Consider the following 27,286-nt stretch of genomic DNA (forward strand, 5'->3'; position numbering starts at 1 on the left):
TGTTGCTGCATTGCTTACACCGGCATTTATACCAAAATTTTCTAGGGTCAAACGCCTCAAACCAGAGAGTTTGATTTCGTTTCCGTCTCGTTGTCGTTAAACTATCATAACGAATATGATACGGATGGCGCGTTGCGAGAAAGACAGAAAGAATGTGAAGAGACGGTGCGCGCCCGCGATGATCTGGAGTTCCGTTGCCCGGGGCTGGAGACGCAGTGTGCCATACCGAATACGGCGACACCGGATTCGAGTGCCCTGCTGGTACGGTTTGAAAAATAGAAATTTTACTACCTGCTAACAGTGCCTACGATTTTAATGAGCTGCTTGATTTATGACTGTGTTCTCTCGATGATAGATATTTACGAACATTTTGGGGCTTGATAGAGGAATTTGTTGTAGGTAGGTGCCGATATGGATTCTCGAATTCGATATGATTACATTTCATGTGTTCTTGTGTTCATATTTTTGGATTGTAGGTTTCATTATAGTAGTCGCATTAAACTTTTTCAAACTTGATCTGATTGAGGTGCGCAGCCGCGCCACGTCGCCGCGCGCTGATAGTTTTTAGCACGCCGCCGACGACATTTTGTATCGGCGCGCCACCGTTTAAAATTTTCACGCCGCTGATCTATAATTATCCACGCCGATCGAAATTTAAATAAACTCTAAATACCATTTTTCGTTGTAATTCGAAAGCTCTAGTGAAAACTAAGAAAACTTCGAGTGGAATTGCGAAGAGTTTCCCATTGAAATTCAAAGAATTTCTCGTTGAAATAGAATTTTGAACGGAAAGAATCGTTCGGCAAAAAGCCATTAGACCGAATGCCACAAGGCTGAAGTCATTTTGTCGAACAGTTCCTTTAGCTGAAAAAAAACGGTGGTCGAATAGCTCATTGGCTCGAAATGGTGTTTGAAAGGGCCATTTGGCCTAAAGGACGTTCGCGAAAATGTCGTTCAGCTGAATTGGTCATAGTGATCATTTTCAAGACATTAATGGGAGATTTTTAATCTCCTGCGAAACAATGAACTTTCCAGAAAGTTCTTAAGTTTTTAAGAATTTTTTTGAAAATATTTTTAAATTTTCCACGGGAACTATTTTAAATTTGGAATTCTCAAGGAAAATTGTTTGAATTTCAGGAAACTACATATGAATCTCTTCAGAATTTTCACGGAAACATATTCCAAATTTCTATAGGAAAATATTCGAAATCCATGGAAAGTTCCTGTTAAGTTTCTGCTGAGTATTTTCGAAATTTACACAAAAGTTCTCATTATTGTAGGAGATTGTGGCTGGTAGAAGGGATGTTTTATTGTTGATTTTCTCAGTATAGATTAATAAAGATGGCTAGTTTGGCATAGCCAACGACAAAACATAAAAATTTTGGAATACCGCGGAGACTCCAAGTAGTTTTCACGGAAAACTTTCGAACTTTTATGAACAATTTTCCTGAATTCCACCGAAAACGTCTCTGAATTTCCGTGAAAGATAGTTCAAAACGTAAATTTCCAACAAAAACTTCTTTGGGTTTAGAGAAAAATTGTTCGAAGTTTTTAGGTTTTTTTGATTTCTACAGAAAATTCTTCATCACGTTCATTAGAAATTCCTGAGAAATTCCATTGGCCGAAAGTGAAAATACACCAGCTGGTAATTTGGCCCATAAATCCATTAGTGAAACCAGATCGCCGGTCCAAATGTCATTATAAACGGGTTATATGGTCAAAATGTCCACTTGTTTGGCGAAATGGCCTTATTGTCAAAATGACCCTTGAACAAAATTACGTGGGGTCATTCAATAATGACGTCAGCAGGTTTTAGTGGGAGGTGGTCTATTTTGCTACAGTACATATACTAAGGTATACAAAAAGCGTTACAGAGGGGAGGAGGAGTCTAGAAATCTCAAAAGGCAGTGGACGTTATATTTGAATAGTCCATAACCTCTTGACTTTTAAATCGATACTGGCCTTTAAGTCAAAAGCCTTTAGCCAAGTTCTATTAAGGTTATTCAACGTTTATCCGAAACTGTATGAGGTTAAAAATGGTTTACCTGAAATGTAGTTTGGCTGACAGCGACATACAGCTGAAAGGACATTCCGCCGAACTGGCAATTTGACCGAAAAGGTTGTGCTGCCCTAACAGGTTATTTGGCTGAAAATGCCGTTTCGCCGAAAAAGTCGTTTGATCGAATAGATCATTTGCTCGAAAATGCGTTTGCGAAAGAACCATTAGAACCGAAAATGTCCTTTTCAAAATTAGCCAAATCATGCATTTTCTGCAATATTACCTGTTTGGCCGAATGTTACTCTCGGCTGTTATTGCTATAAGCCAAATCACACTATTGCACAAACCATTTTCGACCTGATACAGTTCGGAAGGACGTTCAAATCGGTTCAATGGAATTTGGATGACTGTTGGCTTAAAGGCCAATATCAACTTAAAAAGCAGAGAGTAAATGTATCAATTACATTTGGCCGTATGACCTGTCGGGCTAAATTACATTTTGGGCCAAATGGTTCCTTCTGTAAACAATCATTTCAGTCAAACGACATTTTCGGATTGATAACCTATTCAACCAAACGACCTGTTAGAAAAACGGCTTTTTTCGGCCAGTGAGGCTGTATGTAGCTTGGCCAATGGAATCTCCCAAGTATTTCTTATGGACAACAGAACATTTTTCCTGATTATGGATCGACTGATCTTTTTAATTATATTTGTTAATAGTATCAGTCTACATTATACAGTTTATTATCACCTGATAGCTGACATGGGGATTGTGTATTTTTCAAAGGAAAATATTTTGTGTTTGTCGTTGTATGTTTAGTCAGACTAGAATGAATGAAAACTTATAAATAAGCTTCCAAGTCATGTACGGACAATTAGACAATAGAGTTAGACTACATGTGCAACAAAACAACAAAATTATTTCTCCTGAAGAAGACTCAATCCCCGTTGAAACGTCGGGTAAATAACAAACTCGTTGAAATAATTAAAGACTGTGAGTAACCGTTTAATAAATATAAATAGAAGAATTTACTGTAGAAATCCATAGAAATTTTTATAAAAATTCCGCGCAATTTTCCGTTGATATCCAAAGATTTTTTGTTAAAATCTCATTCTGAACAATCTTCCGTGGGATTTTCTGAGAATTTCTGAAATTCCTGCGACATTCAGAGTTTTTGCCTTTCGTATACTAAGTATACGGTAAAGGCTATATGATCGCTCCAAAAACAAACTTTTTATAGAAGGCCCGGAGACTAGTGTTATATACCAATCGACTTAGTTCGACGAATTGAGGTGATGTCTGTGTGTGTGTGTGTGTGTGTGTGTGTGTGTGTGTGTGTGTGTGTGTGTGTGTGTGTGTGTGTGTGTGTGTGTGTGTGTGTATGTGTGTATGTGTGTGTGTGTGTGTGTGTGCAAAACCACTCAAAAATGTCACTCATTTTTCGGGCTATTATCCTCAACTGATTTGCTCGCAACAAGTTGCATTCGACGCAGAACCTGTCCCATTGTTTCCTATTTGAAATTGGCCAGATCGGACTATGGATCGAGAGTTATGGCCAAAATACAAAATCATAGAAAAAATCGCTTAAAAATGTCACTCTATTTTTCGGGATTATCCTCAACTGATTTGCTCGCAACAAGTTGCATTCAACGCAGAATCCTGTCTCATTGTTTCCTATTTGAAATTGGCCAGATCGGACTATGGGATCGAGAGTAAAAATCGCGTAAAAATGTAACTCATTTTTCGGGCATTATTCTTAACCCATTTGCTCACAAAAGTTGCATTCGACGCAGAATGCTCTCCCATTATTTCCTATTGAAAATTGGCTACTGGACTATGGGATCAAGTTATAGCCAAAATACAAATTTATACGTAAAAATCGCGTAAAAAATGTCACCATTTTTAGGCACTTATCCTCAACTGATTTGTCGCAAATAAATTGCATTCGACGCAGAATCCTTTCCTATATGTTTCTATTGAAAATTGGACAGGTCGACTATGGGATCGAGAGTTGACCAAATTTTTTGCCTTCTCGTATACTAAGATACGGTAAAGGCTATATGATCGCTCCAAAACAAACTTTTTATAGAAGGCCCGAGACCCATAGTGTTTATATACCAATCAATTGTCTGACGAATTGAGGTGATGTCTGTGTGTGTGTGTATGTGTGTGTGTGCGCAAAACTACTCAAAAAATGTCACCATTTTCGGGCACTTATCCTCAACTGATTTGTCGCAATACAGTTGCATTCGACGCAGAATCCTTCCCATTGTTTCCGTCTGAAATTGGCCAGATCGAACTATGGGATCGAAAGTTGCGGCCAAAAACAAATTCATACGAAAAAATCGCGTAAAAATGTCAACCATTTTTCGGGCACATATTTTAACGATTTGCTCACAACAAGTTGCATTCGACGGGAATCCTGTCCCGTTGTTTCATTTGAAATTGGCCAGATCGAACTATGGGATCGTAGTTACAAAATACAAATTCATTCGAAAAATCGCGTAAAAATGTCACCCATTTTCGGCACTTATCCTCAACTGATTTGCTCGCAACAAGTTGCATTCGACGAATCCTGTCCCATTATTTCCTATTTGAAATTGGCCAGATCGAACTATGGATCGAAGTTATGGCAAATACAAATTCATACGAAAAATCGCGTAAAAAGTGTCACCATTTTTCGGGCACTTATCCTCAACTGATTTGCTGCAAATGTTGCATTCGACGCAGAATCTTGTTCCATTGTTTTCATTTGAATTGGCCAGATCGAACAATCGGGATCATGTAGTATCAAAATAAATTCATATGAAAAATCGCGTAAAAATGTCACTCATTTTTCGGGCACTTATCCTCAACTGATTTGTTCGCAACAAGTTGCATTCGACGCAGAATCCTGTCCCATTGTTTCCTATTTGAAATTGACCAGATCGAACTATGGATCGAAAGTTATGGCCAAAATACAAATTCATACGAAAATCGTGCGTAAAAATGTCACCTTTCGGGCACTTATCCTCAACTCGATTTGTTCTCGCAAAAAGTTGCATCTGGACAGAATCCTGTCCCATTGTTTTTATTTGAAATTGACCAGATCGAACTATGGGATCGAAAGTTATGGCCAAAATACAAATTCATACGAAAAATCGCGTAAAAATGTCACCATTTTCGCACTATACTTAACGATTTGCTCACAACAAGTTGATCTGACGTAGAATCCTGTCCTGTTGTTTCCTTATTTGAAATTGGGATCGAACAATGGGATGAGTTATGGCACAAAATACAAATTCATTCGAAAAATCGCAAAAATGTCACCCATTTTCGGGCACTTGTCCTCAACTGATTTGCTCGCAACAAGTTGCATTCGACGCGAATCCCCCATTGTTTCTATTTGAAATTGGCCAGATCGAACTATGGACTGAGTTATGGCCAAAATACAAATTCATACGAAAAAATCGCGAAAAAATGTCACTCATTTTCGGCACTTATCCTCAACTGATTTGTTCGCAAATGTGCATTCGACGCAGAATCCTGTCCCATTATTTCCTATTTGAAATTGGCCAGATCGAACAATGGATCGAAAGTTGCGGCTAAAATAAATTCATACGAAAAAATCGCGTAAAAATGTCACTCATTTTTCGGGCACATATACTTAACTGATTTGCTCACAACAAGCGATTCGACGAATCCTGTCCCGTTGTTTCTATTTGAAATTGGCCAGATCGAACTATGGGATCAGAAGTTATGGCCAAAATATAAATTCATTCGAAAAACTGCGTAAAAATGTCACCCATTTTTCGGGCACTTATCCTCAACTGATTTGCTCGCAACAAGTTGCATTGACGCAGAACTTATCCATTATTTCCTATTTGAAATTGGCCAGATCGAAAATGGGATCGAAAGTTATGGCCAAAATACAAATTCATACGAAAAATCGCGTAAAAAGTGTCACTCATTTTTCGTGCACTTATCCTCAACTGATTTGCTCGCAACAAGTTGCATCTTCGACGCAGAATCTTGTCCCATTGTTTCCTATTTGAAATGGGGCAGATCGAACTATGGGATCGAAAGTTAAGGCCAAAATACAAATTGTACGAAAATCACGTAAAAATGTCACCATTTTTCGGGCAATGTACTTAACTGATTTGCTCACAAAAGTTGCATTCGACGTAGAATCCTGTCCCGTTGTTTCCATTGAAAATTGGCTACATCGGACTATGGGATCGAAAATTATACCATTTTTTTATGGAAAAATCGCTAAAAAAACTCACCATTTTCAGGCACTTTTCCTCAACCGATTTGTTTCGCATTAAATTGCATTCGACGCAGAATATCTCTTCTATTTCTTATTGAAATTGGCCAGATCGACTATGGGCTTAGATGGTATGGTAAAATTACTATTTATTGTGAAAAGAGTTCAAAAAGTCTAGCTAACTTTTTAGCACTAGATTCATCTCATTTCCCAAGCAACACAAGTTCACAAATTTGTGCAGTAACCATATTGTGACTGAATCCGGTCATATATAAGTTACTGTGATTGATGCAATATGCTGTGCTTTCAGGTCTCTGCATCAGATTGCATTCGACAAGAATCTTGTCCCATTGTTTCTATAGAAACTTGTCCGATCACAATTGGGTCAAAAGTTATGGCGAAAATACTAATTTTAAAACTACAGAATAAATGAATTTTTGCCTTTCTCGTATACTAAGTATACGTAAAGGCTATATGATCGCTCAAAACAAACTTTTATAGAAGGCCCGAGACCCATAGTGTTATATACCAATCGACTCAGTCTGACGAATTGAGGTGATGTCTTGTGTGTGTGTGTGTGTGTGTGTGTGTGTGTATGTGTGTGTGTGTGGCAAACTACAAAAAATGTCACTCATTTTTCGGCACTTACCAACTGATTTGCTCGCAACAAGTTGCATTCGACGCAGAATCCTTCCCATTGTTTCTTATTTGAAATTGGCCAGATCGAACTCATGGGATCGAAAGTTGCGGCCAAAAATACAAATTCATACGAAAAATCGCGTAAAAATGTCACTCCATTTTTCGAGCACTTATCCTCAACTGTTGTTTCAGCAAAAAGTTGCATCTGACGCAGAATCCTATCCCATTGTTTCTATTTGAAATTGCCAGATCGGACTATGGGATCGAGTTATGGCCAAAACAAATTCATACGAAAAATCGCGTAAAAATGTCACTCATTTTTCACTTACCTCAACCGATTTGCTCGCTACAAGTTATTCGACGCAGAACTCTGTCCCATTATTTCTATTTGAATTTGGCCAGATCGGACTAGGGATCAAAGGTGGCCAAATACAAATTCATACGAAAAATCGCGTAAAAATGTCACCATTTTTCGGGCACTTATCTCAACTGATTTGCTTGCAAAAAGTTGCATTCGACGCAGAATCCTGTCCATTATTTCCTATTTGAAATTGGCCAGATCGGACTATGGGATCGAGTTATGGCCAAAATACAAATTCATACGAAAAAATCGCGTAAAATGTCACTCATTTTTCGCATTACCCTCAACTGATTTTTACGCAACAAGTTGATTCGACGCAGAATCCTGTCCCATTGTTTCTTATTTGAAATTGGCCAGATCGAACAATGGGATCGAAAGTTATGACCAAAATAAAATCATACGAAAAAACGCTAAAAATGTCACTTATTTTTCGGGCACTTATCCTCAACGATTTGCTCGCAAATGTTGCATTCAACGCAGAATCCTGTCCCATTGTTTCCTATTTGAATTTGGCCAGATCGGACTATGGGATCGAGAGTTGGCCAAAATACAAATTCATACGAAAAATCGCGTAAAAAGTCACCATTTTCGGGCAATTATCCAACTGATTTGCTCACAACAAGTTGCATCTCGACGCAGAATGTCTCATATTTTCTTATTGAAAATTGGCCAGATCGGACTAGGGCTTAGATGTTATGTCAAATTACATTTATTGCGAAAAGAGTTCGAAAAGTCTAGCTACTTTTTTAGCACTTAGACTTCATCTATTGACGCTCGCAACAGATTGCATTCGACGCAGAATCTTGTATCGTTTTCTATTGAAAATTGGCAGAATCGGACTATGGATCGGAAATTATGGCTGAACACATTTTGCCTTTTTCTACGAAAAGGCTGTATGTTCGCTCCAAAACCAAACTTTTACAGAAGGCCTGAGACTCGAAGTGTTATATACGTATAAGCTCGATGAACTGCGATGATGTCTCGGTGTGTGTCGCGCACCAAAAGTGCGAAAAGTTTAGCTCACTTTTTTGAACTTATCTCAACTGATTTAATTCCAAATAGATAGTAGAATAGATAGATGAGCGAAAGATGGCTGAGTCGATTTTTCTGCCCGTGCACACGCACATATGACGTCACAGCGCCCTTAACGTTTCCATTGAAATCGTGACGTCATGCTCGTTTGAGGACACGTTTGACAGTTCGTTTGGAGACAGAGGATTTATCTTCACTCATCTATCTATGTTAGTGGAATATTATCTATAATTCCAACAAGTTTCATTCGACGCGGAACGTCGTATTGTTTTCTATTGAAAATTTGGACCATGGGCACAGAAATTATGGCCAAAAATATTCATGTGTTATAAAAGCGAGTAAAAAGTCTAGTTGACTTTTAATGGATTCATCTCAACCGATTTACTCACAACAAATTGCATTAGATGGAATCCCCATTTAGAAAGTTGGCCAGATTGGACTATTACCTTTGAAATTATGGCTAATATTTTGCCTTCTTGTGCAACAAAGTTGTACCGAAAGGCTATAATTTCTTTCCGAAAACGAACTATCGGATGCTTCCACACTGATACACTTCCTCTCTCTTCATACGGGAGTTTGGTAGAAAGACGGTCATGAGATTTATATCATAACAAATATTGCCTCCGCTGCTTGATGGGAATGACATTGTTTTCTTTTGTGTAGTCGGAGCTTCAGTTCAATTTACATCCAAAAGTGATATCCTTAAATATATGACTGGGAAAATAAACAGGGTATTACGTCAAAAGATTGGAAAAGGAAACAAAATGTCGAAATTTTATTAGCATATTGTAGATCGCTGAAAACCGAACTGAGGTTTCTCTGACAATCGCATTTTCGCATTTCTGATAGAGTGAACTGCATCGCGAGTAGTGCGCAACTGTGCCATAGTTGGGCACCACCGCGATGCAGTCGCGACATCCGGGAATGGGACAAAATATTTTCTTTTCAACTGGATCTACAATACTTTGCCATAAATAATCTGATTTTCATAGAACGGACAAAGAAATTTGTTATTTTACTCCTAGCTACTAGCTCATCTATTTTCAAGCACACACATTTTACGAAGGTCGAGAAAGGCACCATCACCGCGGTGGATTAATCTGGTTTTTGTTTTATTTTGAGTATGCAAACTAACCGTCTTCATTATTCTATAATGAGAAAGCCAACGTTGAAACATCTCTTCTACCAGTTGTAATCTCCTACAATGCTAAAAATTCATTGGGCGCCCCTTTGTATAAGGACAATATTGTACAATGTACAATATTTTATTTGATAACAATTTGATTTTTTGGAATGTAGATTGCAGAAAACTAGGAGGATGTTGGAAATTTCGTGGCATGTTTTGACTATTCACAAAATACTCTGACCTTAGCAGAGCAATGCTGAGAGATTTGAGAAGAGTGACGGGGGTTAATAAAAATGACGTGCAATGCACTCTTATAAATAATTCTTCAATTATTTCTGAAAGCCCTCTGTACTCTGTAGCATATGTATCGTGCAATGAACTCAAATATCCATAAGATTCTAAAAACTCTTAAATTTTTTTCAAATTTTAATCAATTTCCGAAGATAGAATAGGGTATCCAATCATGGTTTGAACTAGTGAAAAGCGTATCATGGTTTGAACCATTTTGAACATGTAGAAATTACCATCTTGGCAGAAATGAACCTAAAACAATGAATGGCATATTTGGGTATACTGAAGTGATAGAGTTTATTTAAAATTCGTACATATTGTTTAGTAATAAAAATAAAGCGATTTAAAAACGTCCTGAATTTGCGCTTATTCCCACCAGTGGCATAATTTCAAAAAGCTCGTAATGGGACGCATTTTATTACACAGAGTGAAATCATATATCAAAAGAATGTATTTTTTATCAGTAACTTGGGAATCATCATAAAATTGAGAAACAGTTTTAAATAGTTAAAATAGTAACATTTATACAAGGTAAAATCTGATCATGGTTTGAACCAAATTCGTACCATGGTTTGAATAAATGCAGTCACTGTTGCTGTCCGCTAGGAGCGCTGCATGCGCCTAGCTGGAGCATTTTGTTTCCATTTAAAAGAAAAATCGCATTTCATATCGATAATTTAGACGATTTTCACATTTTCGAGTAACTAATCTAATGAGAAGATGAATAGTAAAACAAATTTGCTTTTCTATAGATTTCAGTCTTCATGCATGTGATTAGTTATATTTAGGGAGCTGCTGGCTGCTGCAGTAGTTCAAACGGTACATGATTTTAGTTCAAACCATGAACAGTGTAGTTCAAACCATGGTACGAATCAAAGTTATGTAATTTAAGTTTTTCAATAAAACTAAGCATAATTAGTGCACCCAGGATGTTTTTAGAAAGATAATGAACTAAGTTTCCATATAAACTAGAAATCGCAGTTCTAATATTAAACAAGTATCTCCTGACGGAATCGTTCAGTAGCCAGAAGCTGGGGCACACCATTCGATTCAGAGGGGCACAACTCATTTTTGTTGATTTAGCTTCGTGCGTCGCAGCATGCGTGAAATAATAAAAATGACAGTCTGTGCGTTGCTTCCGTATCGAGTGGTCCCGAAAACGCGGCACTTTTAAACTGATTCCGTCAGAGTGACTAATGAAATAAATCAACTTTGTTTTGAGTCTCATCTGAAACCCGCAATTTGGTTCAAACCATGAGATACCCTAAACGTAAGGTACACCAGAGTTGAAATGTGGGGTAAGTTGAACAGAAGCTGTAATTCAGAAAGGAATGACCGAATGTTCTGATAATTTTTCCACAAACTATTCGCCTAAACCATCTCCTGACTGCCATTCCTGAAAGATTGCAGCTTTCAAAAAGCAATCCCTGCCATTGTTTATTTTTTCGCCCTTTGCAAAATCCAAACCAACTATTTGACGTACTAATGAAACAGGTCTCAAAACGATAATTGAAAGAGTTTTTCATCAAATTTTCACGGAGGTTATCATTTAATGTTGAATAAGCATAATGATTATGAAAATCGATGAAAGACCCGTTTGAATTGTTGTATTTTGATTGTTTGATATTGCTCGATGTTCAACTCATCGGGCAATAGAAATGCGTGTTGCGTAAATTGAAACAACGATTCAAAAACGTCACCTCGCAATTAAAGTATTTTTAATTGTTAATATTTAAATTAGTAAAAACATGCAAACTTCTGAACATAAATTTAGTTATGTTTTCCGCCTATTCTGTCATGAATGCACCTTCCTACAATTCCACTAGAATGAAAAGGGGCGTTTAAACTGCAGTTTTGAGATTATTAACTCCGAGCACTGACTCAGAAAAAAAACATAGAGTATGTAAACATTTCGTTAACTTCACCTTTCACTTCCCCAGCTGCCTTTTTTTCCAATCAAAGAGTTTATGAGAGATATAATGGCTGGTTGGGTAATGCATTTGTGAAGAAGCAACAATCGAATTAATCAACTGCGCAATATACAAGGAACCAAATAATGAAGCATCCTGAATAGTAATCCGAGTGGTCACCAGTAGAGAGAAAATCAATTTGATAAATTTTCAGCGTAGTGCGTTCTCCAGAATTTGGTCTCAAAATACGCTTGTGACTTTGTTGTACACTGCCCTTATTCGCATAAGAGTCCCACGTTTTCGTCGACTTGTGTAATATGCCGTTGAATTTATCAAACTTGTTTTATATGGAGAAATACAAAAAATATTATAAATTGAAAAATTGGTATCTTTTCAAAATTGACATAATATTTTTATCTGTATTTATTGTGTGGGCCAATCAAATGAACTATTGTTTATTTTTGAGTAAAAGAGTACCTATCTGGAATCTGATTTTTATGAGTAAATATCAAGATGAGACAACAAAACTGGGATTTGTTTTCAAATTTCCAGAACAAAGCCTACTATTTTATCAGTTTTTCTTAAACAGAGATAATTTTGCTTTTTTTTTATTCTTATTATAAAAAAAATGAAAAGATATTATAGTGGTTTTGTTTATTCAGGGGGTTTTGTCGATCGAATTTTATGAAATTTGACCACAATATTCTTCGATATGCAAAGAATGTTTAGGCCAAATTTGAGCATAATCCGTCATAAAAACCCCTGCCAATAATAGAACAAACCTGCCAAAGCCGTCATTACCCTAATTTTAAGCTAATTTCTGAAAGAAAATCAAATCGTCAAAACTTACATGGACTCTTATGGAATCCTGGCAGTATTATAGTCCCTTTACAACCTCGTGCTTATTGAGTCTCACTGAGTATATACATTTTGTTATTAATACGGAAAAATTAGCTTACGTCTGAATATAACGCAAACGATGCATATAAAAATAACTTAAATATAAAACATGTTTATACAAAAGTTTGTAAAGGTTGTTTATTTTTATGTATAATATTTGGCCCAAACTTGCAAACACTGCAAACGGATTCAAAATATATCAAAGGGTGATTTTTTACAGTACTTCGAATTTCAACTTTGAAAAACCGTTTCAACTTGCCCCGGTGTACCTTTATGTGAACCAAAAGGAAATGTATTTTCGAGCCCACGCGCTTGAACTTGAACTTTTTTTAAATCTTTATTGTTGTCGGAGCTAGTTGGATCACGAAAAGCCCTTTTAAGATCACCATCGGCCCTATTCGGATCAAGAAAAGTCAGAGCTGATCAAAGGTCGATGATTTGAAGATTACTGGACTTAGTTACATAAAAATCCAACTCTGTTAGTGGCCCAAATCGCCATCGAACTCACCCCAAAAACATTGAAGCTGGTAAAGCGTTTAACTATTTAGTAAAAATTCTTCAGCCAAAAACTAGCTAATTCAGCTTAATTTGTTTATTGAGACTAATATCAAGAAAAATTCTAAGGACTGTATCGAAAATAAGTTATCCACGTTCAAAGTGTTGCTTTTCAGAAACTCATGAAGGTATTGGTTTGTTTTACCCTGCATTCGACGTATTCGTATGTTAGGTTTCAAATCAAAATTTGTTTTTTGTTGAATTTTTTGTTTCCGATGTATCTCAAATTGAAAGTGATATGGAAATTTGAGTTTTGGACATATTCGTAAGAAGGGCATCGAGACGAATAATTTGACAAAGCGTTTCGCTATCCACCCTCAAAGGTAAATATTCAAGGCCAACAAGCTTGGGGAAACCGTATTCGCAAATCTAGGAAAAGGAAGAAAATCAAAATCAAGTGACCTGAATTTGGACCAGAAAGTAATCATGTTTTAAAACGAGGCAATTGTTGTTGGCAAAATTGTTGAGTCAATAAATTTTAAAGTGAGTGGATTGGTGGTCGGAGTTGCTTTAGAAACAACAGGACTAGGGAAAATACAACTTTGACCAATATCTGATAGATTTTAGGAAAATCCGTACTAAACACTGACGACATAAATGACGTTCTTCTCCAATCATGCCAACCAACAACCAACAATTGTAAGTTTTTCAACTCTTTAGTTTCAAATGAAAAGTCAAATTCTATTAGGGCAAATGATCCGATAGTCGGGTGTATTATAATTGCGGTAGTGTTGTTTTCACAAAATCTACGTATTTAACGCAGCAACCCATACAGTCAATTAAACTGTTGTCCTGTCATTAGATGAAATAACGAAAACGGTTTGATTTCCTCAAAATCGGTAAATTATCGCTAAATACATTATCTTTTTCTCGTCTTTGCTCCAATAGTTGTGTGGTAGTAATTTACAGGTGCGAGTCCCATATAAAGCAATGGGATTCGCAACTATAGGAACATGAATTAAAAAATCGCAACTATTGAACACTGCACCAATAATTGAGGTATCGTTTTAGGCAACAACGATGGATGGTGCTGCAATTGCGAAACTTTTCTTTGAGCATCATTAGTGACTATTCGTTTGCATATTTAAGGTAGGTGAAAAAGTATAGGGGTTGGTAAACTGAAAAATAGTGGGAGAACTGCTAAGTTTCTCCACTATTGGTCTTTTACCCTACATAACATTCAATGGTTTTGCTTTGATTTCATCACTGTGCTAGAACAAGTTTCTGGTTTGTTATCCGAAAAGTCTTATTTTGCGGCGAAATTATCTTTTTTTGGATCACATGAACATATTCTGCACAAAACAAGAAATTTTTTCTTTATTGAAGATGAGCCTGTTTAGGACTGCAAGTCTCTGTAATAGAGACAATAATAATAATCTTGAATCTACAAAAACCTATATACTGCCCATACTAATTTCTTATTATAGCAAAATGGTTCTTCAGAAATTGGTTAACGGCTTATCGTTAGGTTTTAGCCCTGAAGGAATGTACTAGAAAAGTAATTTCAAATAATTTAAATTGAAAGTAAATTGTCCTCACAATTGCATTACATTACGGTTCCGGAGGTCCCTGGGCAATAGTGGCTAAATGAAACTCATCCGATTACGCAGTGCAGGTATTACACTAAATAACAATTGAAATGATACTTTAGGATTTTTTCAATCAAACAGGCCCCTGGTAACCGCTTCCGTAAGTCCCTCGAGAAACCAGAAGAGAAACCAGAATAGATTGTCAAAATTCAAAGTTCTATCCATATGAGATGTTGATGGAAATGAAGAAATATTTTGTTTGCTCTCATTACTCAAAATATTTCTCCTATAGATCTTTGACTTTATAATCGATTTCAAATTTTTGGCCCCTAACTAGTACAATTGCTCGATTTCATACGATGTTTCTTGATTTTGGCCCCTGAAGGCTGGCGCCCTTAGCGTGGCCAAACGTCCAACCGCATGCTACAGCGCTGAATACAATGCAATTATAAGGAATTTTCTGTTGCAAAGAATACACAACAGCAACTCAACTTTTCCTTATAGAAATTGAAAGAATTTCTTGTGAAAATCCTGAAGAGTTTCCATGTAAATTCCGACGAATTTTCCGATGACATTTCAAAAAACCCCGAAACTTCAAAGTAGTTCCTAAAATAATTTTCAAATAAATTATCTAGGAAAACTTCTCTCAGATTTGTCCGAGAAATTGAAAGATTCTGAAAATATCCGTATAACGTAATAAAAATCGCCACGCTGATTCACGCCACCGCCGCGCCGGTTAAATGGCCTCGGCGTGACGCCGAAAACGCCGCACCAACCGGTCAAATTCAGAACACGCCGCCGCCGGCGTATATCGGACCGGCACACTCTAATCTGGATCAAAGGTTTCTAACTTTCGGGACGTGGGAGAGAAATACTTAGAATGAATTAAAACGTAAAATTGACTGTTCCAGTGCACAACGCACATTGTTCAGTTATTTAAATAAACCAAATAAAGGTTTCTTGCGTCATGACTGAATTTCGTTGAAAATTAAAAGAATATAACTTATCTATTTTACAGGACCATCTTATGATTTGATCCGGTAGGTTATTTCGGCCTGAAGTGGCCACAAACTCTTTAGAAAAACTCTGGCAATATGGGTATCAAAATACATGAAATTGTTTCGGAAGCATGATCTGATGAGTATAGACCAAATGATGGTTTGACAACGGACTGGTTATTCTCAAACAGGTTTCCGTGGGGCCTCTGATTTAGAAGAATCGCTGGTAATAACTTTACAAGACAACTATAACTTGACCTGCTTTTCAAAAATTCTCTTAGTATATATAAATCAATTGAACAGTATACAAGTATACAGTAAATCAATTGAAAGCTTTTCTATGTCGATCATTTGCATAACGATGTGTCTTGTGTGGTGAGCCAAAATGATACACTATGCCCAGATAGTTCCCCACGCCAAAGCATCTTAGATCGATAATCGAACTTGGCATCTGCGGATTGGTAATCCTACGCTTATGCTCATGGATAACTGCGAACCCTGGCAACATAGATTTCAAAATTCAGGAATCGTATCAGAAACTTGTTTCAAGTAGTACGGCAATCATGTTTTCCTCACAAGACGAAACAGATTTCCGGAACCCAAATTTTCTAGATTCGATATTCTGTAACCACTAGTGTTCTTTAGCTCAATTCTTTCCTTTTTCTTCTTATATTTTCCTTCCAACTTTTTTTCTTCTCCTGTAAACTTCTCCATTCTCTTCTTGCTATCTCACTTCTCACTCTTCACTTTTCACTCTTACTTCTCCCTTCTCACTTCTCACTATCACTTTTCACTTCTCATTTCTTTCATTTCACTTTTCACTTTTCTCTTTCCACTTTTTACTTTTCACTTCTCACTATTCACTCCTCACTTGTCATTCGACCTAATGACCATTCGGCCTGATGACCCAGCATCGGTCCGATTTCCGAAACAATTCCAAAAATCGATGCCAGGTCTCTTCTAAATGAGTTTGTGATCACTTTAGGGTCCCACGGGAGCCTGTTCGGTTGTCATCCATCCTATGGTCTCAACTTCATGGAAAACTGGTTTCGAAACAATTCCAATAATTTTGATACTCATATTGCCATGGTTTAAGAGGGACCCGTAGCGAGTTGGCTACACGTTCGCCTTACAAGCGGATGGTCATGGGTTCAATTCCCAGCCGCTCCACCAACCCTCGTCAGTCGCCGGATCTGCAGCCCATACGGAGGCGTTTTGGGAACGCACTACCATCACGGCTGCCTGATGACGACTGACAACTTATTCTTCTCGGAGGCATTCTTGTCACGTCACCCGGATAAATGGCAACCGAACAATGCAACGATCATTGGATGCGTGACATGGACGAACGAACACAATAGACTCAGGATAAGATGGACTGGCAACGACAACAATAATGAAGTGGAATCAAAATAGATACTGTGGATTTTGTACAACAGAATATCCAGTAGATCTTGGACAGTAGCGGTTAAACAAAGAGGCCTAACAAATAAAAAAGGAAAAAAATTGCCATGGTTTCTTCTAAATGAGCTTGTAGCCACTTTAGGCCCCACGAGAACCTGGTCCAGGATGATCGTTCCTGTTCATATTCATCCTATGGTCTCAACTACTTGGAAATCATGTTTCCGAACAATCCAGTATTTTGAGACCCGTATTGCCAAGGTTTCTTCTAAATGAGTTATTGGACCTTTTAAGCCTCCGGGAACCTGTATAGGATGACCGTTCCGGTTGATATCCATGTTTCGAAACAATTCCAAGAATTTTGAGACCTGTATTGCCAGGGTTTCTTCTAAATGAGTCAATGGTACTTTAGGTCTCCGGGAACCTGCTCCAGGATGACCGTTCCGCTTGAAATTCATCCTATGGTCTAAACTACTTGCGAAACATGTTTCCGAAACAATTTAAGATATTTTGATACCCATATTGCCAGGGTTTCTTCTAAATGAGTTGTAGGCCACTTCAGGCCCATGGGAATTTGTACCAGGATGATCCATATTGCCAGGGTTTTTCTAAATGAGTTTATGGCCACTTTAGGCCCCAATGATCAGATGCCTTCCAATTGATTTTGCCAGTTTTTAAGTTGTTTTCCGAAGACCGGTATTTTTCTCGTTCTTTCGCTGTTTACGAGAAATCTCGCCGCTCCCGGCCAAGGGCGACCCACCGCTTCACACATCGGAGCAGCTAGTTCCGATTTTCACCCAACTGGCAACGCAACTGGTCAATTGGAATGCTTGCTCACTTAAGAGCAAAATCATTGTGGTTTTTCTGACGAGAGAGAGATTGACGTGGCCTTCATCACGGAAATGCACCTGAAGCTCGAGGTAAGTGTACTGTACATATTCCGGACTCCGTGTGGTGAGACTTCGATCGGTCCTCCTCCAGGGAGGAGGTGGCTATCGAAGATCAATTGTCGTCTGCCGCCAAGTTCCAACTCAAACTCATCGAGGCCGTAGGGGAAGTTACTTCCGTCGGCGTCATCACATTCATCGTGGCATACTCGCCCAAAACAAGCGGCAGACTGATGGGACACCGGCCACCATCCGTAGAGATATTGTGAAGCATACATGGCGCCAAGGGCAATGCATCATTACCGGCGAACTGAATGCAAGACATCAAGTTTGGGGAAACTCAAAAGCAACCAGAACGATCTGGAAGAACGTCATTACACCATCCTGAGCCTGGATCACCTCCACCTGAGCAAAACCGGGCTTCTATTCGACGCTTGACCTGTTCATCGTGAACAGGGACAACCACATATCGCAGCCTGTTGTCTATCAGGAGCGGTGGTGGCGAAATCGGTTCGTCGATCAACCGTCACCAACTCTCAAGAAAAACTACCATCGAGTGAACTGGCAGCGTTCCAGCATTTTGTTGACACCACCATCGACTAAAAGGTGCGTCCGAGACGCCAGAAAGTATCGACTGCCAGCTGTGCGCCATCGAAGAGGCGATCTCGGAAGCCAGAGAGCAGCATGTTCCAACGGCTCTTCGGCAGTGACCTGTCAAGGCCTTGACTAAGACACTGAAATTCTGTTTAGACAGATTAGCTAAGTTTGCTACTACCGGAGATGGCTCTCGGTTATACAATTTTTTTGTCGACATGAATTCAAAATACCCAATACCGTTTGTGCTCAGTGGAAGTCCAAGAGCTAATCAAACGCTTCACCCAACACTTAGATATTGGAATAGCTGGCTCAGGACCAAAAAGTCTTGTGATGTCCAGTGCGAGCTAACTCATCAGCCAATGCGTTTCCAGCTATGAAAGAATGACGAGGTACCCATATAAGGTGCAACGTATTAACTGAATTCAGTTCCTCAATTTGAGTTCGACATGCGATTACTCAACTTCGACCTTGAGTTGGCTGAGGCGAGAGCTTTAATATGCTTTGGCTATCTGAACAGAAGTATATTACTTGCCCATAATGCGTTGCTGCAGTGCAGATTGCACTCCACACATCATGGCAAATATTTCCGCTTGAAAGACAGTGCAGTGTGTACCCAGTGAGTGTGACTGTTCCGATCTCAGCTCACGCGAATAGACGCCTCAGTGTAACAACAATGCTGTCAGACATACTCTCCAAATAGCCAGATGTCCACTCATCCCGAGGGAATTGTGTCAAAATGTCCTATAAGGAAAACTACTAACTTGTGTGAGATCACTTGGAGCAAGGAAAATTTTGTCCCAATTAACCATAAGCGGTAACAACGAAGTGTGTAGAACTGCGGGTTTACAGGATTCTCCATAAAAACGAGAACCCATAGTTAAGTACAAGAAAATGCTTTGTTTGAGATGTATGTGGTGGGGCCACGTCGAAGAGAACTTAGAGCAGCCTGGGAGTTGAAGAGAACGCACAGTCATTGCCATTAGGCACACCTTTGAAGATGGCCAATTTAGACTGAATTGTCCTCACTTCCCTTTTGCCACCACACAACATCCATAAGCCAAAATTGGTCGTACAACTGTTTTGAAAATCCATTTGATATATTTGTTAAGACCCTTTTACTCAAAGGTTCGTCGGCATTGGCCGAAAGACACGTTTTTTGATTCTGAACTCAATGTTAGGAGTCCAGGAAAGCTTTGAATCCAAAATTAGACCCACATACTTTACTTGATCAGTTACATTGATTTCAGAACAAAAGATGTAATGACGATATTACATGTACTTAGATACTCCATTAAGATGTATAGCCACCCGGAGGAAATTAATTTCACCCGGTGGCTTAATATACGGCATAAGGCAATTAACTTTGAATGTACTGATCTCGAGTGATCTCTTCGCTTGTGTGGTCGTGTTGGGATCTGACGACCAAACTGGCACAACTTCACAACCCTACTTCATTGAGCGCCGTTGCTGATGAAGCAAGTGTAGGAGCCGGACAATACTAAATACTCATCCCATTGGTTGATATGATGGTAAAAATACATTTGAGAGAGTTAGTTCTGAAAAGTATTGCGAGAGATCGGCTGGTACCTGGTGCTGGGAATTTGGTTTCATCAGTACCCGCTAAGCTGCGGTGGACGACGAGGTCCTTCGTAGCTTAGTAGGGAAAGCACCTGTCATGCGAACTGGGGTCTGGGATCAAACCCCACCGAAGGGCGGTTACCTCCAATACCTTTCCGAACTAAATCTATCACATGTTGTACATATGCATAATCAAGTTTCAGACATAGTAATTAATTTCCACCCGGTGGCTTAATACCCGCATATAGGCAATTAACTTTGAATGTACTGATCTCGAGTGGCGATCTTCGCTTGTGTGGTCGTGTTGGGATCTGACGACCAAACTGGCACAACCTCACACAACCCTACTTCATTGAGCCGTTGCTGATGAAGCAAGTGTGTAGGAGCCGGACAATACTAAATACTCATCCTACTTGGTTGACATGATGTGTACAAAAATACATTTGAGAGAAGGTCTGAAAATGTATTGCGAGAGATCGGCTGGTACCTGGTGCTGGAATTTGTTTCATCAGTACCGCTAAGCTGCGGTGGACGACGGAGGTCCTTCAGCTTAGTAGGAAAGCACCTGTCATGCGAATGGGGTCGGGATCAAACCCACCGAAGGGCGGACCTCCAATACCTTTCCGAACTAAATCTATCACATGTTGTACATATGCATAATCAAGTTTCAGACATAGTAATTAATTTCCACCCGGGTGGCTTAATACCCGGCATATAGGCAATTAACTTTGAATGTACTGATCTCGAGTGGCGATCTCTCTTCGCTTGTGTGGTCGTGTTGGGATCTGACGACCAAACTGGCAAACCTCACACAACCCTACTTCATTGAGCGCCGTTGCTTGATGAAGCAAGTGTGTAGGAGCCGGACAATACTAAATACTCATCCTACTTGGTTGATATGATGTACAAAATACATTTGAGAGAGTTAGTTCTGAAAATGTATTGCGAGAGATCGGCTGGTACCTGGTGCTGGGAATTTGGTTTCATTGCTAAGCTGGGTGGACGACGGAGGTCCTTCGTAGCTTAGTAGGGAAAGCACCTGTCATGCGAACTGGGGTCGTGGATCAAACCCACCGAGGGGCCGGTACCTCCAATACCTTTTCCGAACTAAATCTATCACATGTTGACATATGCATAATCAAGTTTCAGATTACGATTACGTTTTTCCGTGAAAAGAACAATAGATGTTTTATCTGAATTGACCGAAAGGCCATATTGGGACACTAACTTTCAACCACCTGAAGAGCATTTTGCATCAGGTCGAATTAGGTAGTAATGCACAAACCCACTATCAATGTTAGATAGTCGTCGGCAAATCCATAGGTAGGAAAACCGCCATTATTGAGAACCGCCATTATTATTACATCAATAGCGTATCTGCAACGAGATTCCACAAAGTGGAGATAATACTTTGAGGGCATCCGCAGACACTTAATTTCCTAATCGCTGCTTGACGTAATGTCGAGTAGAGATTTGTTTAAGCATCTGGTGAATCCATTTGGTAATAATATTAGTAGCCCATGACAACGTGCGGCTTCCAATATTGCATCGAAAGACATGTTGTCGAAAGCACCTTCAATATCTAAGAAAGCACCAGCCAGATTGCTTTTGAGCGAATGTTTTCGATATCGTAATAAACCTTGTGTAGAAGAGTCACGGTGGACTTTCCAGATTGGTAAGCATGTTGATTAACATGAAAGAGTTGTATAAACAGTCATCACGAATGTGATGATCGATACGATTCTAAGCATTTCAGAAGAAATGAGGTCAGACTTATGGGTCTAAAATCTTCGCTTCTTCATACGAAGCACGTCCTCCTTGGGATAAACTTTACAGTGACATCTCCGCCAGGATATGGGAATATACCCAGTAGCAAACTGCTACAAAGCTTTTTCAAAACATGTTTGATATGTTCAAAACCTCTCTGAAGTAGAACGGGAAATCCCATCCCTTGGAGATTTGTAGGAGCAAACTGTTAGTGCCCATTGAATCGATTCAGTGATTATTATTCTACGTGCTTGAGCCCAAGACCCATAGCTACATGAAAGACATCAGGATCATCCGAAGATGTTATATCGACACATCCAGGGAAGTGCGTATCAAATAAGTGCTCTAACGATTCTTCATTAGAAGAAGTGTAGTCGCCATTTGGCTTGCGAATTTCGCAACTTGGAAATCCTTGGATCTCGCGAATTTTATTCAATCGAATGGTTCACTTAAATTGGAAACATTTGCACAAAGGTTTTTCCAGCCGGATCGTTCAGCAGATCGTAGAGCCTTCTTGTAGTTTCTGAGCCAACTTGAAAGAATCCGTCCCTGAAGCGTTGTTCGTCTAACCTTCTACACTGCTTCCTAGCTTAGCCAAATCGGAATTCCACCAAGGGGTTTCTCTTGAGGTTTTTCAGAACGTAAAGGCAAGCTTCTTCGAAAGCTTCCACGATGTGCAACGTTGTAGTATCAACTGCATCATCCAAGTTAGGAGTTTCTCAGAAGGTAGATATCCATGAAATTTGGTAGAGAGCAACCTGTGTAAAGATCCCAGTTTGTTGAACGAGGATTTCTAAAACGCAAGGTCTGCGAAGAACATTCAAATGATCAAAGTAGATGAGCGATGGTCAGATATCGATTCCTCATCTGACACATGCCAATTCGTCAACTCGTGATGATTGTATTGAGCAAAGGGTTACGTTCAACACCTCTGCTCTATTAGATACCATAAAGGTTGGCGATTGCCTATGTTAAGTAAACTAAGTTCGGTAATACTTTGTATTCCATCAAGCGGAGCTCTCAGATTGATATCCGAGCTACCCCAGATGATGTGATGAGCATTAGCATCACTGCCGACAATTAGCGGAAGGCCTTTGAAGTGCAAATATGACAACTCGTTTAAAAGCATCCGTGGGATGGTTCATCGTGGTAAATAAACCGAACAATAGACGTATTTCCTGACGGGGTTCCGTCAGTTGCATCAATTGTGACATCACATACATCTCTAGTTGTTAGTTCAGAGATAAGTGTAGCAACAATAGCATTGTTAACAGCACATGCACGCGGCATTGATCGAGAGTTTGCCATTTCTTTACTGAAAGCAGCAAAACCGGGTTCACTAGGTTACCAGGTAGAAGCTACCTTGCGAAAATAAGATTAATCGTTGGTTCTTTATGCTGAAGATTTTTTGAGCTATCTTAACTAAGCCATTGAAATTAAGATAATGCACTCACAACTTCAGCATTAATATGAACAGCAACGATGAAACCAAATTGGTACTTATCAAGAAAGTCAAAGACGAAACACAGAGTACAATGTGTATAACGCATAAAGCGAATCCATATAGGTGACAATTTGTTGAAAAACTAAATAAAACATGCTCATAATCACTTTTATTTAACCTCAGTTGAGATTGAATAAGAGTAGCGATTATTTCGGAGAAGCAAAAGTCAACTCGCCATAGCTCCGGTTAGCGCAGTAAGGGCTAGATACGTGAAGGGTGCCCTGGTGCTTCACAGGCTCCGTTAGCGGTTAGGTTCTTTTAGACCCCCTAACCATTCATTCGTAGGCACGGAAAGCATAAAGCCGCATCACACCAAGAATTTGGGGTCACCATGGTGGACTTCTACCACCGAAACAGGCAATCCAGCGTTATTCTTAGCCAGATAACTGGCTGCCGACACCACACAGCTGTCTTGGCTGTTCGGGGAGAGAAGTTGACATTGACTTTACGTCAACTCTCAATGTGTTGTGAGTCGGACCTTCCGGAAGCAATCCTTGCTCTTGCCAAAGTATGTAAAGATATCCAATTGATGCTGAAGTGCTCAAAGATCGCAGAAAACCGTGGATCATCCGATCTGCATACGTGAGGACAACCAGAGCGGTGTAAGACAGGTGGAGAACGAGCATGTTGATAAGAAGTATTTTTCAACAAGGACCGAAAACAAGAACGTCATTAGCTTGCTGTATTGTGCTCCTGAAAATTTGCTGGCAGACAAGATTACGAGACGCATCGAAGAGCACAAAATTATTTAGTGCAGAATCAATCGTGTTGTAGGCTGCCGTAACTGAAAGTAGAGACGTATATGCCATTTTCCAAAAAATGTGGTTAACGAGTAGACTATCGAACTTTTAACAGAAAATGGTAATCGTTGTAATTTAGCGCTTATGTCACTTTCTCAGATTAGCAGTAGGAGCTTATTAAACGAAATACATTGATTTTGTGTTCGATTGATGTGGAACACGGTTTTCGTTTTCAAGCGAAATAACTTCGTTTAAATAAATTTAGTCGCTTACCAAGGTGGTTCACTTGAATTACCCTTTCAACTAATCAACGATTCCTTTCCCGTGGCGCTCACGGAGATGCAGAGCATTCCTCGGTCTCTTATAACTATAAGTATCAAACTAATTTTTCTCCTAAAGCAGTTCGTCGAGCTTATTGTATATAAGACCATGGATCTTCGAGCCTTCTATAAAAAGATTGAATTTGGAAGGAAAGGATAGCTTACAACTTTTAGAGCTGAACTGATTTAAATTGATCAGATTCGGAGCACAACACGATGAGTTCGTTTAAAAGTGGTACAAATGCTGGGGTATATTATATTAATAAAGTGACCAGATTTGTCTTGGCAATTTGATAAGCGACCCTGAACGCCATGCAATTATTAAAATCATTTTCCTTCTACATTTAGTAGGTCATGTAAACGGATGGAAAGCACGATTGAACAGGTTGAATCTGTCCATTTATGTTTAGAAATAGCAATGTGATGGATTCGGCTTACAGTCTCAAAATTGTTCAAACAATTGTTCCATCACATATATTTAACAGTCGAGACAACATAGAGGCAATAGCAATCGATGTTGAATGAATACAACGGATATTTGCAAAACTTTGCCAAGTATATCATACAGCTGGTTAGAAGTACTAGTTTACTCAACGTAACAGGTTTGTTAAACAATCATTTAATTGTTTTAATGAGAGAGCGAATGCTCTCAGAGACAGCAGAATGTCGCATGAGAGTTATTGTAGATAGTATGCAACATCCAAAAGTTGCTTGGCGAATATGTCGTTTTATCGAACATACCATAAGGCCGAAGCCCATCTAGTAGAGCATTTGAAAATGTCCTTCGGTAAAACATTTTTGGCTGATAAAGCTGGTTCGAATAGTCTTTGCCGAAAACTCCCATTGGCCGAAATGGTCGTTTGAAGAAAGGGCCTTTCGACCGAAAGTTTGTTTGGTTGAATTATTCTCAAAAAAACTTGTTGAGTCGAATAGGTCATTTGGCAGAAAATGCCGTTTGGCCTGGTTGTTTCCCAAAAAAAAAAATCGGCGAATGTTCTTTCTGCTAAAAGACAATTTCAATCAAATTGTATTTTCGGCCGAGTGATCTATTGCGTTAATTGACTTTTGTGGCAAACGGAAATTTCAGCCAAAAGACCTGTTACAGCAACACTTTTCGGTCAAATTACCAGCTCTGCCGAATATCCCTTTTGGCTGTTTATCGCTTTCAATCACATGACATTTTCGGTTAAACCATTTTCGGCCAAATAGCCGTTTCGACAAACATTCAATTCGGCCAAGTGGATTTAGGCCAGATGACTTTCGGCTTTATGCGTTAATTGGCAAAATGGAATTGAATAAATGGCTTTTCGTGTGACCTTCGGCAAACGACGGAAGGGCGAAGGCCAAAATGCGAGAAATTAAGAAAATTATTTTGAACTTTTAGTGGAATATCTTCACTTGTCATAAGACGAGTTTGTACAATCCCATTGAATTACCACTTAATTGTATCTTTGACAGACGTATTTCTGAAACTTTAAACGTTCTTCAACACATTTACACTGTAATTCTTTTCACAACACTATCTGGAACTATCTTCCATGACATTTTCTGGAAGATCTCGAACACCAGTAAATACGAGGAAATGCGGGGACTTTGGGATTCTCTTAATCAACGATAGCCATACTAGAGTTTCTAGTACGGGTCGCAAGGAGAAAATATACTTTGATTAGGTCGATAAGCTAACGGGTGCACCGATCGCGTCGACGTCAAGATTAGGAATTCTTTTTCAACGAAATGATCCGGGTTTTATACCTTCGATTTACAATCAATTCATTCATTACAAAAAAAGTTAAATTTGTTGATGAGACAGTTGGAGCGAAGTTACCAAAATGCAAAGTTGTAAATTAATTGTTTGAATGCTATGATTGAGGGTTTTGCCCGTTGAGTAATTTGATCCCTTTGCTGTATCGTTCTATCGGGCTCGGCTCTCGCGGGCATGAACAAGCAAGAACGATGCAGCTCAGTGGTGGCGTACATCCAGATGGGTTGTGCCATTGCATAATATGCAATTAGTGCCAGGGTATTGACTTTGCGTTACGATGGTTTCAAATCGAAGTTTAATACTTGGTTTGTTTGCTATACTTTTGCGGTATCATAATAAGAGAGTTGATGTGTGGTTTATAAATGAGTAGATTAATTGTCTTGCTAATATTTTGGTCGAGTGGTACTACATTTCGACCTCAACAGTAAGATCTTCAGTGTCTCGTACTTGACTCGACTAGGTCCGAATAATTTTCCGTAATGCCGAACAGTTTACCGTGAAAATTTAAAGAAATACATGGAGTTCCGAAAACTTTCCATTACATAATAAAAAACTCACAAATTCCAATGAATTTCATTTGAAATTCTGAACAATCTTCGTAGAAATTCAATTTGTTGAAATCTATTTTGAGCGCAGCGGAAACCGGAGAATTTCTCGTAAATATTCAAGACAGTTTTCGTGAATCTTCCGCGGATATTCGAAGCATTTTCCTGTACAAATTTGAAAATAGCCGTAAAAATTAAAATTAACAGCTTCTCAGTAAATTTCTAAGAATTTTTCCGGAAATTTCAAACAACTTTTCGAATTCCATACAGCTTCTCTCGAAATTCTAACGAATTCTCGAAACTAGTAGTTCTCGTGGAAAACCTGAAAATAATTCCAAACGAGTTTTTGAAAAATACTTGGAAAATTGTCTGGGAAGTTCTTTTGTTTTTCAGCGGAATTCAAAAGATTTTCCCGTTAGGCTCTGATTAGACATAAAACTTCTTTTAAATCTCGAAGTTTCTATCGTAATAACGAATGGCGACGGAAACGGAAAATTTACAGTAAGCCCATATTTTCTGCAAATTTGCTCTCTGTCGCGTTCCGTTGTATTGCGTTTGGGGCTTTGCTGTCGCTGCTCCGTTTCACATTGCGTTCGAG

Source organism: Armigeres subalbatus, chromosome 2 (assembly GCF_024139115.2).
Source record: "Armigeres subalbatus isolate Guangzhou_Male chromosome 2, GZ_Asu_2, whole genome shotgun sequence".
Lineage (NCBI taxonomy): Eukaryota > Metazoa > Arthropoda > Insecta > Diptera > Culicidae > Armigeres > Armigeres subalbatus.